The sequence below is a fragment of the Eptatretus burgeri genome, chromosome 8 (assembly GCF_056783735.1).
Source record: "Eptatretus burgeri isolate ZD-2024b chromosome 8, Ebu_testis_v1, whole genome shotgun sequence".
NCBI classification, from domain to species: domain Eukaryota; kingdom Metazoa; phylum Chordata; class Myxini; order Myxiniformes; family Myxinidae; genus Eptatretus; species Eptatretus burgeri.
In genome coordinates, this window is record NC_140968.1 from 32,391,325 (window position 1) to 32,397,721 (window position 6,397).

General features: G+C 50.5%; 1 pseudogene; it reads right to left on the minus strand.

Annotated features, from left to right (window-relative positions):
• Positions 1-2,044: 2,044 nt before the first annotated feature.
• On the minus strand, positions 2,045-3,847 carry LOC147021466 (uncharacterized; annotated as a pseudogene).
• Positions 3,848-6,397: the final 2,550 nt, after the last annotated feature.

The following is a 6,397-nucleotide window of genomic DNA, read 5'->3' on the forward strand; positions in this document are numbered from 1 at the left end:
AGAAATAACAAGACTTGGCAAGAAGAGGGATCCGGGGCGATTCGACGGGATGGTGCGGGATCGGGCGTGGGGAAAACACAGACAATTCCAATGAATATACAAATCTCAAACCCTCTAAGGCGCCAGGTACACGCACACGCACACACACACACAAAACGTAGCTACTTCTGGTGGTCAGGCTGGACCGTGATGTGGACGCAACTGTCCCTGGATCAGCGTCGGACGAGCTGGCCTTGCTCTCGTCAGGGGGGGGGGGGCAGGAGAAACCGTGGTGCTGTCGACCTCCTGGTCCTGGCCCAAGTCCGCTCACAGCCGCCAGGGAACCAGTTCTGGCGCCAAATTGCGAGCAGGAGAGGGAGGCAGGTCCGCCCGCCGTTCGACCCCGTACTCCGAGTCAGCAGAACCCCAGAGCCAACCAAGGTGAGGCACGAGGCTCAGCAAGGCTCCAAGACACGATGAAGAACACGGTCGAATCAGGACAACAACAAGTATGCTTTCCGCGCGACAGCCTCCACACCAAAAAAACACGATCTTTTTGTCCCGATCTTCTTCCTCTTCCTTTTCAACCCCGAACAGAACCTTTTTATCCTTGGTCCTCGTCACTTCCAATCGAGCCGTTTTATTGGCACACCGCCGTCGCCTTCCGCCAATCGTGATCACGGGGCGGAGCCATCCGCAGCACTGTCCTGTGACGTCACGGCCAGCCTCCAGAGAATACCAAAAGGGGTTTACGCAGACACACTTACCCTATCCCGTGTCCCTATCTAATTACGTGACAATTATCATTTCCCCCTTGAAGAAATGAACATTTACTAGACAACTTATCACCACTGAATTGCTACTTATTATATCGAGATCCTGGTCAACTCGAACAGCATGGCATACCTAATTAAACATCTTAATTACCCTTTGAATGCATACCAACCCCTCAAACGTAACACTGCCCCCTCCTCTGGTACCTCAGCTCCTGCAAGGTATATCACAGGCGCTACCGTACCAGCTTTAACACTTACTGACTCACACGTAATTAACCTAACGAAATAAAGTAGAAGGGGCAATGGGCAGCGAGTCGCAGCTAACTTACCTATCCTGCTTAATGTACCCCCTTATGGCCTTATCCTCGCCTAAACAATCATTGGTTTTTTTATTTTTTTATTTTTTATTTTATCACATGAGAGCACTGAGCGAAGTTGCACTCAATCTTCTGGATCATCGCTCTTGCCTAGCATTCTTCCAGTGATCTGGGGAGGGGAAACAAAAGGTTCCACAAAAACACAACACTTATACTTTACATTCCTACTCTAAGCCTTAACGACACTATTCACAGGATATTTACACTTGACCGCCCCCCCCCCAGTGGATGCTAATCGACCCAGCGTTACCTGGGGAGCCAATTTTCAAATTTATTTGACCCCAAAATTATGCGGACATCATGCCCTTGCTGCACATGTCAAGTTGTGCGGGATCGAGTGGGTCTCACACATCTTCACAACACCCACACCATGGTAATCATCACATTTCTAGGTCATGTTCCCCATTTTAATCATGCAGGCTGAATCCCGTCGTGGCCGTGGGGTGGGTTACCACAAGATGATGGGGGCATCTCAGGTGCAACCATGCCCACAGGTAAGCTTTATTCCAACCCAGACGTTTCTCCGCCCCGCTCCCTTTGATTCCCTCCTACCTGGTAGCCATCAACTCTAATCCCGTATAACACACTGGAAGGGGTCTCAATGGCTCCTCTGGCCTTCCTGGGTCGCCAAGGTCCTACCCGCCTTGGTCGCCCAACCAGACCCTCTCCCAGGTGGCTCCAGACACTGTCACCATTAGCCACCAGGGGTGAATCTCCTTGAAGGGGGTCGCAATTCCCGCTCACCGTGAGCTTCAGCAATCCCTGTGGACAAGCACATCATCCCCACCCACAAAACCCACATAACTCCCCCACCCCATCAGCCTTACATGTGACACCTGCATTTCTAACACTTCACCGACCATGACCTTCCCTGTTACCACACCATGTCCAATAAAAAATCAATGTGTGCACCATACATTTCACTTCTTAAATTAAAACAACTCACACAGCACTTCTCACCCGATCCACGCACCAGCCATTGGACAGCCACTTGTGCCCGCTTTGTTACCAATTACCCACTGTCCCGATTGTCACTCTAAAACCCAGCAGAACTTACAAACCCATGCCAATTTTCCCACAATTCATTTTTTTCCACCAAAGGAGGGCACTTCACCACAATCTCAGCAGCCGAGCATGGCCGTATATGCTCAGCCCAATCTAGTCTCCCCGACCCCCGACAGTGATCTCCGGACCCGACCTATGAAAGGGCATCTCGGATAGACCTGGCGGTTCAGCAGGAGGATTCACCCTCTCCGAGTCTAAAAGTCTATTGGAGGGTCCCTCCATCGCCGGGTACCGGCAATATCGTTGCATGTGTTCTCTTCGCCCGCACCGGAAACAACTCCCCATAAAAGGCCCCCGTGGGTATCGGTGTAATGTCTCTTCCGGTTCCGGACCCCCTCGGCCATAATCGAATTGCTCTATTGGCTGGGCTGGACCCCGCCGCTTTGGCGCACCAACTACCGAATTACCCCTTATCAAACTTGACAGTTTCTGGCAAATTTCCTGAAACATTTGGGTAATGCTAATTTCTCCCAGCCCCCCTCCCTGATCCTGAATCTCTGCCTGTCGGATCGTCACCGATGGCCTCTCGGGCACCCGACCCGGCCGACTCCACGAGGCCAGCCTGGCTGTGCACTCGGCCGCTCGGTGCACGCTGGGTGGATCCTGTAGCTCCACTAGCGCTCGGACCTCAGGGTCAGCAAGAGCAGCTAAAAATTTCTCTAGTGCCAGTCTGTCCCACGCCTCCACTGTAAGGTCCCGATACACGATCCTGACTGATTGGTAAATGTCCTGTGCCAGCTCCTGCACTGTCTCACCCGGCTTTAATCTGCGGTGCTGGAGCTGGGCCCGCACCAGATCACAGCCTGCCGCGAACCCAAACCGACGGCTCAACGCCTCGCAAATGTGGGAGCTGGTCAACATCCCCTCCGCGATCACGCTTAACACATCTGCGGCTGGTCCCCGCAATGCCGCCACCAAATTCCCTGCACGTTCCTAATCATTCCACCCGTTTAGTCGGGAAATGCACTCAAATTGCATCAGAAAAGCTTCAACGCTCCCCGACCCGTCGAAATTCACCAGGGGGACCACCTTTACGGAGGCCCGCTTCCCAGTCCCTCCCCCGTCCGAATCCAGCCCAGGGATCAAACACCCCCGCGGCTGCGCATCCAATTCCGGAGCCCACCGTGGCCAAAGATGCCCTGTGGTGAGGGTCCCACAGGTCAACTCTGCCTCCTGTTCCAAACGTTGAACGGACCGATTCACCTCCTCCCGCAGGATCCGCCGGGCCCGCACAACCTCCTCCAAGGCTCCGCCGCGAGCCCGCAGCCGCTCCTCAACCAACCCGGACACTCCACCCACAAAAGACGGCTCTACCAGGCCTTCATCCAAGACCTCATCCCGGCTCATAATCCCATCCTGTTCGTCCAAACGAGCCTCCAATCCTTCCACCTCCTCCGCCAAATTCATCCCTCGCTTCCTCAGCTCTCCCCACCCCTCCACCCGCAGCTGCACATGAGCATCCACACAGGCACGATGACGCTCCAGGCCCCCATCCACCCCATCAACCCGAATGCTCGTTGCATCAATTCCATCCACCAACTCCTTTCGTATATTTTCCCCCTCCAATGCAACCTCTACCTTTGTTTCCCCCAATCCATCCTCGAATCTGCTCCGTATTTCTCCCAATCCAACATCCAAACACTCCTGCATCTCAGTTTTCACCTTCTCCATCTTTTCCCCCAATTCATCCCCCATTAAATCAATCCGTGCACCCAACCGTTCCCCCATCACCCCCAATTGATCTGTCATTTCCGCCCCCTGTGCCGTCATTTTTGCCATTTGTGCCGTCATTTCTGCCCTCTGTGTCACGAATTGACCTGCCATTTATACCGTCATGTCCGCTATTAAACGTTCCAACAGTGTCTGGATCGTCATCGCACCGGTTTCCGGCGCTGCCGGCCCCGTTACGGGCAATGAAGCACGGTCCACGCTCGGAATGGGGGAGGTTCCAATCCTACCCTCGTCTCTTCCTTCTTCCCCCGACTCGCTGCCAGACACGTGGCCTTCCTCCTCAAACATCTGCACATCCGCCATGGTGCAGAAGTCCCGTTTGCCGCCAATTAAATTTAATTTGAAAACTCCCACCAAAATTTTCCCGCGCTCGCGCGCTTTTCTGCAGTAATTTTATATTCCAATTCGTGGCGATATTTTAATCTTGGTATATTCTCCCAATACCAAATATAATTTAGAGGGGTTCGAACATCCAACACCCTGACACCAATGTGACGTCCACGGGACTTGAACAGTCCCCCCAACGTTGAATGAGCCGAAAGGATGGAGGCGGTTTATTTATTTATAACCCAAACATGGCGGTTCTAATCACTCTACTGCAAACGGGACGAGGAAGGTGGCACGAGTCACTTTTCACTGAGTTGATGATGTTTATTTGTTTTTATTATTAACCAGAAATAACAAGACTCGGCAAGAAGAGGGTTCCGGGGCGATTCGACGGGATGGTGCGGGATCGGGCGTGGGGAAAACACAGACAATTCCAATGAATATACAAATCTCAAACCCTCTAAGGCGCCAGGTACACGCACACACACGCACACACACACACACACACACACACACACACACACACACACACACACACACACACACACACACACACACACACACACAAAACGTAGCTACTTCTGGTGGTCAGGCTGGACCGTGATGTGGACGCAACTGTCCCTGGATCAGCGTCGGACGAGCTGGCCTTGCTCTCGTCAGGGGGGGGGGGGGCAGGAGAAACCGTAGTGCTGTCGACCTCCTTGTCCTGGCCCAAGTCCGCTCACAGCCGCCAGGGAACCAGTTCTGGCGCCAAATTGCGAGCAGGAGAGGGAGGAAGGTCCGCCCGCCGTTCGACCCCGTACTCCGAGTCAGCAGAACCCCAGAGCCAAGCAAGGTGAGGCACGAGGCTCAGCAAGGCTCCAAGACACGATGAAGAACACGATCGAATCAGCACAACAACATGTATGCTTTCCGCGTGACAGCCTCCACACCAAAAAAACACGATCTTTTTGTCCCGATCTTCTTCCTCTTCCTTTTCGACCCCGAACAGAACCTTTTTATGCTTGGTCCTCGTCACTTCCAATCGAGACGTTTTATTGGCCCACCGCCGTCGCCTTCCGCCAATCGTGATCACGGGGCGGAGCCATCCGCAGCACTGTCCTGTGACGTCACGGCCAGCCTCCAGAGAATCCCAAAAGGGGTTTATGCAGACACACTTACCCTATCCCGTGTCCCTATCTAATTACGTGACAATTATCATTTCCCCCTTGAAGAAATGAACATTTACTCGACAACTTATCACCACTGAATTGCTACTTATTACATCGAGATCCTGGTAAACTCGAACAGCATGGCATACCTAATTAAACATCCTAATTACCCTTTGAATGCATACCCCCCCTCAAACGTAACAATATTATTCTCACATATATTTCTAATACATAAATGACAGCAAGAAGGCTTCAAGAAAATTATCATTTCTGTGTCCAAGCATACCTTCAAGAAAAGGGTATTCGGTCTTTTAATAAATATGTTCTGCAACATAAGAATGAGGTATTTTCAATAAAAGATTGGCATTATGCTGATGTTGATAAACCGACAACTTTAGATTTAATTCGAATGTTAAATAATGAAAAAAATTATAAAGTTAAGAAAAGGTAAGGCTCTTTTGGAAATTCAAAAGAAATTTTATTGGTTTCTTGTTGTAAAAAAAATATATTTTGGATACAGGAATAACACGAAGTTCTGATGAATATATGTATGATATTCTATGGGGTGTAAGTGATTAAAGGATAGTAAGGGATGAGGAAGGAGTTGAAGAAGAGAGGGAAGAGGAGGAAAAGGAGAAGGGAGAGAAGGAGGAAAGAGAGAAGAAAGAGAAGGAGGAGAGGGAGAAGAGAGAGAAGAGAGAGCAGAGAGAGAGAGGGAGGAAAGAGAGAAGAGAGAGAGAGGGAGGAAAGAGAGAGAATGAATAAATATCAAAATATGGAAACCAGTGAGATTAAAAAAAGATTGGGGGTATTACAGAAAATAACTCAACCCACCGAGGAGGAAAACAAAGAATTGACAAGTCTATTTGCAATATTTTCGAAAAAACTATTGACATCGACAAGATATTCATTTTAATTCAAGTTTTTCATTTTTTTTCTTCAATAAATGAAGGAGACAGTGAAGGCATTGCTCAGGATTCTTTATGTTTTA